Here is a 10,937-nt window from a genome sequence, read left to right on the forward strand (position 1 = left end):
ATCGCTTCACATAGTGTGCGCGTGAATGACTCTCGTGCTCGCGCCGCATCCAACTCATACTTACCTGGCAGGGGAGATACCATGATCAAGAAGGTGGTTCACCCAGGGTGAGTCTCAGCCATTGCACTCCGGCTGTGCTGACCCCTGCGAATTCCCCAAATGTGGGAATCTCGACTGCATAATTTCTGATAGTGGGGGACTGCGTTCGCGCTCTCCCCTGATCAATATGTGAATAATAATACATGAGAAAAATCAGGATAGGATGCACATGAGTTCGCTCCGCACAGAAACACCCTGACCGTAATTTAAAAAGTACTTCAGCTGTAGTTAGGAATAATTATAATAATTTGAAGGGTTCTCGTCCAAATTGATGAATAGAGGTAGTTCAGCTCCACTACGTTAACGGCGATCGAGTGCTACTGTCATTTTGCCAACAAGCAGGAAACAGGAAGTAGTCAATAGTAGCCAATAAGTGTCTTTTTGTCAAAATGTTGATTAAACGGCTGCTCTGTTTCAGCCACAGCATTATACCAACCGAGTGTTATTGCAAATGACTAATTATTTTCGTCAGTTAAAAATCTATTCTCATACGGCAGAAGGAGTTCAGTTTATTTATTCATCCATGGTTTAATGCCGAATTCTATTGGGTCGACGTGAAGCACGTGACACAAAACATGCACAAACACACGAACATCTGAAAACATTCACATTAATGTTCAACACGTTCGATGCGTTGTTTGGCGTGTCGGGTGATGTGTGTAACCGCAACTTAAAGTTGTAGTCTCTGGAATTGAGTTCTTGCCTCTGACCCTTTGTGGGTATCGCTTCTCGGCCTTTTGGCAAAGACTGCGATCGCCTCTGTTGAGCGACAATTCTATGCCTTTGTGGCTGTGAATCGAACTCAATTGCAGGGGTATTGTGTATTGTGTCTTGTGTTGTTGAATCTTTCTGTTATAGAAGAACGACAAAGGTAAGTTTGCTGGATTTTTATTTGTCAAAAATTGTGACTCAGTGGTTGTCTCCGACATGTCGGCTACATATGCCGGCATGCGGAGGCACCACAGTGTCCGATTTATGTTTCGGGAAAGGGATGGTGGCGAGCCTCTGTGGATGTCCAGGCTGGACTTTTCCAGAAAGCTTGTCCAACAAACCCTGCAATTCAAAGCTGAAGATCTGAATTGTATAATAACGTTGCCCTTCAGTAAAGGATTCGATCTCAGTTTCACCTCTGCTGCGAACCTTCGCGAATTTTGGACTCGGTTTGAAAATGTGAAAGCCCAGTTCTCTGTGTTCAATGTTGAAAGACTGACTGACAATGCTGCTAAAACAGTTATTGTCAGAATGTTTAATGAGACAGTGAATGCAGAAGACATTTGTTTTTGGCTGGGTAGATATTGCACGGTAAAAGGTGAAGACATTTAACATTTTCTATGCATATTTTTACTGTTTATGAATTTACTTATAGTATATAGATGCCATTTAACTGATAATGTTTGTGTGAAATATATTGGACATATAACTGTAGTGTAAGGAATAACACTTTTCACTCCCTTCCAGCTGGTGAGACAGGAATGCACATGGGAGGCATGCATGTTCTCAAGTTGATAACACTGTGGGTCTTAGGGAGTCTAGGTCGCAGGGTCGTACCTGTCTAGTCATATATTTCCGGCTCTGGACGAAACTGGAGTAAACATGTCAATGAATCACTTGTCTGTTTATTATAATTGCTAACCCTTTGTCCAGCCTCAGAGGAGGAGTATGCTTTTTTCCTCTATAAAGCGACTGTGTGTTTTTCATATGGACACACTCGAGGCTTAACATCACCTTTGAATGTAAGCATGTCTTGTGTCTTTTAGGAGCTCCTAAAATAAATCTTTTGCAAAAGAAGCTTCTTCATCAGATCTCATTTTTCAATTATTTTTGAACACGCAAAGATTACACTTAATATAGTAATCAACTAATACCTTCAATTGGTGACCCTCGACGGCGACAAATTGGGACGTTTTTGCAACAGCTGTGATGATCTTGGACAACTGAATTTCTAAATGCGCAAATATTAACAAGGTGAGTGGACAAATTATCAACGTAGAGAAATTCTGTTTGTTTGGGATTACTCAGAGCTGCATTACGTCCGTACCAAATTGTATTTGAGATCTGTGAACAAGTTAGGGGGGTTTTAGAGTCGTATTGGTTACGGAGGGACGCGAAAGTCCTCGATTATGACAATTACTACGACATTGAACCATGCATGGGTTGGCCCGTTGAATACGGAAGTGACGTCAAGTGGGAGCGCTCCGCCGTTCGGAAACGGCATATGAGATTGGTTCCGCGGTGGAATAGGCTGTCTTGTTTTTATTTTTATTTTGGTATGAATAAGCCCTCCGAATAATTTTTCGGAGTGAGCGGAGAGGATAAGCCGCCCGTGTGGTATTATTACACGGTGTGTGTGCTGTGGGTTATTAAAAACCGTGGGACATAATTCCGCGGGGTGTGTGTGTTGTGTCAAATTAAGCCGCTCGTGTGATATTCACATTGGAAGCGAGAGCTATGAATTAAGCCGCTCGTGTGATGTCATTCACATTGGAAGCGAGAGCTGTGAAGAAGCCGCCCGCGAAGATCCGGATAAGTATTTATTAAGTCGCGCAAAAAGATATTTGATTTCTGTTTCGTTTTTCCTTTTTCTTTTATTTTTCTAAAAAAAAATATATATATATAATAATTTTTTGGGGGGATTAATGAGAATAGTTTTGATCTGTTGTATTGTAGTATCATAAGTGAGACGTCACTGACTTTATAAATATTATAAACGACTAAATTACTACATATAATGGACGACATTTTTGACCGAGACTCAGGGTGGTTTGATTTGCGTAAACTTCCGGTCCATACTCAAAGCTTGTCGCTAAGCGAACAAGTCACGGCCGCAACACTCGTCATGGCTGAAGCGCTGCCACCACGGCGACGGCGTAAGATGAAAAATCTTTTAAATGAATGGATGCGGACTAATTGTGATAAAGGTTGGTTCCCACCGTTAAAATCTGAGACATGTCTGATTGCATTAATGAAGTCTGTAGAAGTTGCTTGTGTAAAACAGCGCCAAATGCTGATTGACTCCGTGAAAGACACATCTATATTTTCTTTAAATGGAAAAAAGTGAGACGACAATGTCAGGTCGTGGACCAAATGTTGGTTAACGCTAGAATGCTTGCGTTGGGTAGCTCTGTGAAAGTTGCTCGTAAAGCTGTGTTGAGCGAGTCCGCTAGCCACGGCTCGGCTAACGACAACGTGTTAGATGAACGCATGGCGAATGCTAGGCTAAAATCTCCGCCAATTTAAAATTGTTGGAAATGAGACATGACCCGGAAAATAGATTAAATAAGGCAAAACATTTTTGGATTGGAATTGGCTCGCCATGCGGAGATTGCACAGTCTATTGGTTCTAGATGGCGTACTAATCTGGAGCATGTGTGACTTGTGTGATTAGGAGAGAATGTTTTTTTTTTGTTATAAAATGACTAGGGTCAATTGTGTGATTATAATGGGAATTTTTCTAGTTGGTATGTGTGTGCGTATGTGCCCCAAAAGTTTGAAATAGTTGAGAGAATTGTTGAGTAATCGAATGAGACCTAGATAAGGAAAGTGGGGGCTATCCGGGTGGTTTGGAAGTTAACTGAATCTCTAATTGGGAATAAGAAATGTGTGGATTGTGTGATTTTTTTTCCTTGTTTGTGTGCCTGCAGGGAGTTTGTGACTGTTTGTGTGACTCTGACAATGGGAAAGGTGTGTTGTGTGATGTTCTAGCGAGATTTTAGAAATCAAAATGGCCGTTTGGTCTGTTTCTCCTCACTGCCTTTGTGGAGATGAGGAAAGTGCAGAAGTTAAGTGAATGGAAGTGTAAGTTTGTTTGAGACAGTGATTTTTAAGTGTAGGAAAGAAAGAAAAGATGGGTGGAAAGTAATTTTTTCCCTCCAAAATTCTTTGTCCTCAAAAAAGGGTGAAAAAGAATGGTAAGCAGGAAATCTGCATATTTTGAAAGTAGGGGAGAATTCTGCCTTTGTCTGTGACAATTTTTAAAGCTCTTCCCCCCACGCTTGATTAGGGACTAAAGGTCTGTGAGGATGGGGGCCGTGAGCTGCTGTTTTAAGAAGGTGGTGATTTGTACTGTTGTCTGTTAAAATTAAATTAAACTAAAGAAAAATGAAAGGGGGTGTGATAAGTTTAGTCCTCTCTCCCATTGTCTCCATTTTGGAGACTTGTAGTCTGTTGTGTGTGTGAATAGCAGGGGTCGTCTAAGGCAAAATCAAATTGTTCCTGTTGTGTGGATGGATATTTCATTTGTTTTTCTTTAAAATCTTTAACTGTATGTTTGGTGTTGTTTTTGAGTAGAAAAGACTGGTGTGATAATGGCGTTTGTTTTTCGTATAGGAATGTAGAAAAAAAAATAGGTTTTGAATGTGATTTTCCCTTCCCCTTTTTTCTGCTCCTTCCCTGTGTCTTGGAAGAGAGGAGGGGGATTTGTGTGGAAAATAGGAGTCAGAGGGCAATGTGTTCTGTAATGGGAGTTTTTTTTCTTTTTTCTAGGTAAGAGAAGAATGCGGAAAGATAAAGAGGTCTAGATGATAACTACAGGCCACTATCCATATTATTATTATTATTATTATTTTTAAATCTGGTCTGTGTTTTTATAGTTGAATGAGTAATAAAACCAACTTTTAATATAGTTGAATAAGTAATAAAACCAAATTTTAATTGAAATAGACTTTTCATTTTTGATTTTATATTTCCCCTGCATCTCTGATAACTCATTCGTAGGTGTGAAAATGATTTAACCTTTGTCCTTATCTGAGTCCCATTCTAGAAGTCTGAGAAATCCTGGAATTTGAGACTTCCCTCCATGTGGAGGCATAATTTAAGGTAACATGTAATGAAGAAGGAGTCTATGGTAGACATATGCGTAAATATAGTAATACTACTTGCTATAATGTAGAACATATTTAGATGAAACTACAAAATACATATTTTTTGAGAAAATTATTATTTTTTTTAATTATAACAAGCATATAAATCTCTTGCTATGATCTCATCTCCCTCTGTCTGTTCCGAGTGTATAAATGTTTCAGGCAGGTTCAATCTTTGACGAGAGGTGTTGTTCTTGGGTGTCTCCAACGTGCTGGAATAACCTGGCTGTTGGGCACAGAGTGGACGGCGAACTGAACAATGGTCACTTTCGGGGGGGGAAGTGATCACACGGACTGCGAAAAGGATGGTATACTGCAAATCCGCTCGCCATGAGACTGTTCAATGACTCTTATGAATTATCTGAGCAAAATGTCCATCAACTCTTTGAGCAGACATCTCAAACTCTCATCACAGCCGTCCTGATGAAACTGTCAGCGGTCTCCAGTGACAGCTAAGGCCTGCTTTGAACTTTGCCCTGCATAAACTGCTATCAACAAGGACAGAAAGGAATATGAACTCCAGTGTGGACTCAAAGTTCGAGTCATCTGAGATCGGCCTTTGAGTCATATTTTGGTCTGTTTTGAGTACAGTTTGCACTCTGTACTGTGTCGGTAAAGGAGATGTGATCTATAGCAACGCAGTTTCGGAAGTTGAGAACGGCTTATGTGAATTAGGGTAGTATAAAATTTATTCTAATCTTTAATACTATATTTTCCGTTGTTTGATGCTTGTTGAATTTGGTCTTCTAATTTTTTGCCCATTTTCCTTTTAAATTTTAGCTTCTGGATTGGACTCAGATATGGAACACTTACGGCGAATTTGCTGGTTAAATTTTTAATTTTGATTAAGCTCAACAGCACTGATCTTTGGATTCCACGGGGAATGCACAAAGGCAAAGTTCCCTGCTGTGTTTTTACAAGCCCCCACTACTCTGTAGAAGAGGTGAGGTTAGTTGGCATTTTAAGAATACTTTTTGGTTGGTTTAAAGTAGGGGTTTTGTTTTTCTGATTATAACTCGTTTCTTTTACTAGTTGAGATGGCAGATATTTGGAAGATTTGTGACCTGCAATAGATTAATGGGGTTGTTTAAAAAAATAATAATAATAATAATAATTCTTCTCTTCCTGACCCTAAAAGTCCTCCGCTGTAGTATCTTAATTTACATCTGCTTGAGTTGTTTTTTCCACTTTAAGTTACCTGAACAGGATTCAAATTTATATTACAAACTCTTGCCTCAAAGGTTTTTTTTTTATGGCTCATGGCTAGCTCAGCTGGAGATCTTTTTATAGTTCTGGTGTTGGCCAAATTGTCACAATTTGGTTGTTTTTAATCTACAGGACACAAGGTGTCTGTTTTTCCTCTTTGAAGCAGCAATTTGGAAGCGGCTGCAGTTTTCACATTCAGGTCTGAAATGATCAAAATTGATCTTTATCAGATGGGGGAATGATTGGTCTGTCTGAGTTTGTTGAAAAGGAAGTCTGATGTGAGAATGATTGGTCTGTCTGATGTGAGAATGACTGGTCTGTCGGTGTATCAAAAGGAAGTCTGATGTGAGAATGAAGTTTGGTGTGAGGAATTTACAGGCAAAGAATGGAGCGGAGAATTGGAGGATTTGACTTGGAGGGAAGTAAGTTCTACAAAGATGACAAAAGACAACCAGAATAGCAGAAAATAAGGTAAGTATATTCAATTTCAGAAACAATTGAAAAGTATAATTTCTAGAGCCCATGGAATTTGCCATTTAGGTGTGGAAGGAACATTGGGACACCTGGTGGACATTATTTTATGAGACAAGTTGTAAAAATGAACTGTAGGACTGCAGTGTTTATTAAAAGGTATAAATATATATAAATCTCTTCTCAGACTGTTTATGGCCCGGCCGGACATGAGCAGTTTTGGGTTAAGATGATGTTGTTTTTAAATGATTTACACTGCTATAATAAAAAACAGCGTAAAAAATACAGAAATTTGATGTATGATAAAAGTACATTTATGCTAAATCTACAACAGTAAATATCATGGTAAAATATTTGATTAATCATTATCTACTATTATAAGGGCTTCTTAGGAATATTGGATTAGACGAACCCATTTGAAAAAACAAAAACTTCATAAGATATAAAAAGGTTGGACTCCTTTTGAGGGTCATAAAAACAGGCTGTTTCCCGCCCCTAATGTTCCGCTGGGAAGTCACTCGTTGAGAGGCCCCCGGTAATTAAAGAGATAGTGTCTACATTCTCTAAGCTAACAGATAACTAACCAGAAGTTCCTTCAAAAATAAATGATTGTGAATATGTGTGGTTGAAAGTAACTAAACCGAAATGGTCTTGTCCTCATTGGCTAGGTCCATTTAAGGTCAAGGAGCGTACATCCTGTGCGGTGCGCTTGTATCGAAAAGGGGATACTTGGTATCATCTCTCATCTACAAGGTCGGCTGTTTCTGGTTCAACGCTGCCACCAAGGGCAACCGTCTGATGATCTACGCCCACACCAGTTGGAGCCATCTCACCGAGCCCCACCACGCCGTTTCCAGTGTCTACCTGACAAGCTGTCCAAGGAGGGAAGCTGCAGCGGGGGAGGTCCTGGAAGGAGGTTCATTGTAGTGCCTTTTCCATGGGCAAAGCTGACCAAGTGTCAATCTGCTGTTTGAAGGAGAAATCACTCAATGGTGATTTGAGTCACATGCCCCTTTTCATCAATTCACAAGGATAGAGTCACACTGGGAATGAAGTCCCGTGACCTTTCCTGCGATCTCTGGCAGTGAGCCAGGGTTCGGAAAAAGGCTGACAACGCCTCTAATAAAAAAAAATAAAATAAAAAAAACGATATCATCAACCAACGACTGACGAACATCCTTCTCCTTCGACAAAAGAACTTCTTCTCAAGATGGCTTCGATGAAGAACTCTGCTACTAATTGCTGCATTGTAACGGTTTTTCTCTTGTTAATTGTTGTGCCATTTTGGTTCTTCATGAAACCCCTTGACGTGAGTTTGAATACAACACACCGTGATAAAAGAAATGTTATTTCCACCCAAATTCCGTGGATAATGAACTGGGCGTATAATAACTCAATTGTCCTGACCGTTGCTCCTAACACAAACACATCTGTCAAACTCCCCATTAAATCTTTGAAGGGATTTAGTAGTGGGGGGCCGACGAAGGGGGGCCTTTGGCTCAAGTACTGGTGGTATTTGACAGGTAGTGTTTTACGACTGGACTGGAGTACATTCCTTACCACCCAAAATGGCCAATACTGGCCGCCAGGTTCCAGTAGGGAGGCAGTTTATTTTGCCAAGAGAGTAACATTGAGGAGAATGGGACATCATTTTGAATTAACTTTTGTTTTTCCTGAAGGTAATATCCGGCCACCTAATGTAACCATAAATAACACTTTTTGTTATGGCCTAATGCTGTGGGCATGGTTCTCTGGAACTGATCCCTATTTTCCAATTTAAATTTGCATTGATAAAACTATGAGTAAGACAGAACAACCTAAAATGACTAAATATACAATGGAGTCTGGGGTAGAAGCTTTTAGTGTCCAAATTGATGAAGTAAGTGAATGGTTTCGGGTAACAACGGGCCTGTCTGGTGGCAGTAATAATTGGCTGCTGTTAGCAAATGCAGCAGCACAGGCTTCTGGAGAAGATTGCGTCGTATGTGTGGGCCCAAGACCTTTATTGAGGGTGATTCCTGTTAAAATAGAGGATAAATGTGTAATGGAACTAATGAATAAAACTGTCCCCAATGATAAATGCTCTAAATGGGATAAAGTTTATCCACTGGTTGATTGGCAAGATACTAAACCTATTTTTTCAAATAAAGTGGCGGATGGTGGTTTTTCATGTATTAAAATGTCAGGTACTGGGAAACAATTGGGAAGACTGAACCACACCACTCACTGCATTTCAGCAACAGATGTGGGTCGTAAATTCCAGCCTCAGTCCAGAGCTGACATTTGGTGGTGGTGTGGGGACAGCCGAATATTTGATAAGTTACCTCTGAATATGAAGGGATATTGTGCTCTCATCACCCTCCTTCTGCCAGTAGATATTTTCCCTACATCGGTTGATAACCTTCTGCAAATTGTTAATACTTGGCAACCAAATTTTTCTCATTCTTTTCAGAGGGCCAAAAGATCCACTTGGCAGGATCAAAATGTTCCCACATACATAGATGCGATTGGAGTGCCACGCGGGGTCCCAGATGAGTATAAGATTGCGGACCAGGTGGCTTCAGGTTTTGAATCTTTGATTTGCTGGTGGTGTACCATTAACAAAAATGTAGATAGGATTAATTATGTACATTACAATGTTCAAAGACTAGGAAATTGGACTCAATCAGGTTTCGAAGCAGTACACGGCCAGTTGTCAGCTACATCTTTAATGGCTTTTCAGAATCGTATAGCCCTTGATATGTTACTTGCAGAAAGGGGTGGTGTTTGTTCAATGTTCGCAGAACAATGTTGTACTTTTATTCCTAATAACACTGCACCGGATGGAAGTTTAACCAATGCCATTGAGGGACTCCGAACACTTAAAAAAAAAATGAAAGAGCAGTCCGGTATCGATACGTCAATTTGGATAACTGGATGGATGCTTTTGGAAGATATAAAAATTTGGTTTCAGCTTTTTTGACAACTTGCGGTTGTTGCTGTATTCCTTGTTTAAGATCGTTGTGCACGCGGCTTATTGCCACAGCCATTGAAAAGCAAGATGTACAAAACAAGTCGTCTTATATGATGGTTGAATCTGTAACTTCTAAAGCTATGACCGCGGTGGCGACTTCAGATGAAGATCCGGCTGGAATTTTTCTCTAGACTATTTCTAAGGGATTTAATGTCTTATTTTGAACAAATATAGTTTGTTCATTGAGGGACTGAAGACATTTAACATTTTCTATGCATATTTTTACTGTTTATGAATTTACTTATAGTATATAGATGCCATTTAACTGATAATGTTTGTGTGAAATATATTGGACATATAACTGTAGTGTAAGGAATAACACTTTTCACTCCCTTCCAGCTGGTGAGACAGGAATGCACATGGGAGGCATGCATGTTCTCAAGTTGATAACACTGTGGGTCTTAGGGAGTCTAGGTCGCAGGGTCGTACCTGTCTAGTCATATATTTCCGGCTCTGGACGAAACTGGAGTAAACATGTCAATGAATCACTTGTCTGTTTATTATAATTGCTAACCCTTTGTCCAGCCTCAGAGGAGGAGTATGCTTTTTTCCTCTATAAAGCGACTGTGTGTTTTTCATATGGACACACTCGAGGCTTAACATCACCTTTGAATGTAAGCATGTCTTGTGTCTTTTAGGAGCTCCTAAAATAAATCTTTTGCAAAAGAAGCTTCTTCATCAGATCTCATTTTTCAATTATTTTTGAACACGCAAAGATTACACTTAATATAGTAATCAACTAATACCTTCAAAGGCCAGGCTGTGAAGGTGAGGGATGAGGACGGCATCTGGAACTGTGCCTGGCGGGTACCCATTCAACAATGGCAGGACCCCCAGGGCTTCCAGGGCCTGAAACATCTCCCATCAATGATAGTCTTGGGTGAAAACCGGGGCTACATACATTACCAGGGTCAGCCCAAGCTCTGCCGCAAGTGTGGTGAGCATGGACACCTGGCGGAAGCGTGTGAGAAAACCATTTGTAGAAAATGTCGAGTAATTGGGCTTACTTTTGAAGAATGTACCAATGGCAGAAAGTGCAATCTCTGTGGGGAAACTAACCACCTCTACAGAAATTGTCCAAAATCATTTGCCAACAAACTGAAGGCTGGAAAAGAAATGGCACAAGGAAATGAAAAGGAAGGTGACAAACAAATTGAATGTCCTGAAGGAAATTCAAATTTCCCTCCAAATCCTGTCATTGGTGGAGAGGGGACAGGTGAGGAGGGGCAAGGGGAGGGGAGCAGGCCGGCCCCACCAATCGGGAGCTCAGAGGAAAGTGAAATGCTGCA

At 40.3% G+C, this 10,937-nt stretch overlaps 1 long non-coding RNA gene and 1 other non-coding gene across 2 annotated transcripts; both read left to right on the plus strand.

Annotated features, from left to right (window-relative positions):
* The first annotated feature begins 56 nt into the window (after positions 1–56).
* Positions 57–220, plus strand: LOC144049718 (U1 spliceosomal RNA). The gene has a single exon (XR_013293706.1). It is a non-coding gene; the product is annotated as a U1 spliceosomal RNA (small nuclear RNA).
* A 1,978-nt stretch (positions 221–2,198) lies between these two features.
* Positions 2,199–10,317, plus strand: LOC144048425 (uncharacterized). The gene is made up of 2 exons (XR_013293347.1): positions 2,199–3,017; positions 3,741–10,317. It is a non-coding gene; the product is annotated as an uncharacterized LOC144048425 (long non-coding RNA).
* Positions 10,318–10,937: the final 620 nt, after the last annotated feature.

The sequence above is a fragment of the Vanacampus margaritifer genome, chromosome 3 (assembly GCF_051991255.1).
Source record: "Vanacampus margaritifer isolate UIUO_Vmar chromosome 3, RoL_Vmar_1.0, whole genome shotgun sequence".
NCBI classification, from domain to species: domain Eukaryota; kingdom Metazoa; phylum Chordata; class Actinopteri; order Syngnathiformes; family Syngnathidae; genus Vanacampus; species Vanacampus margaritifer.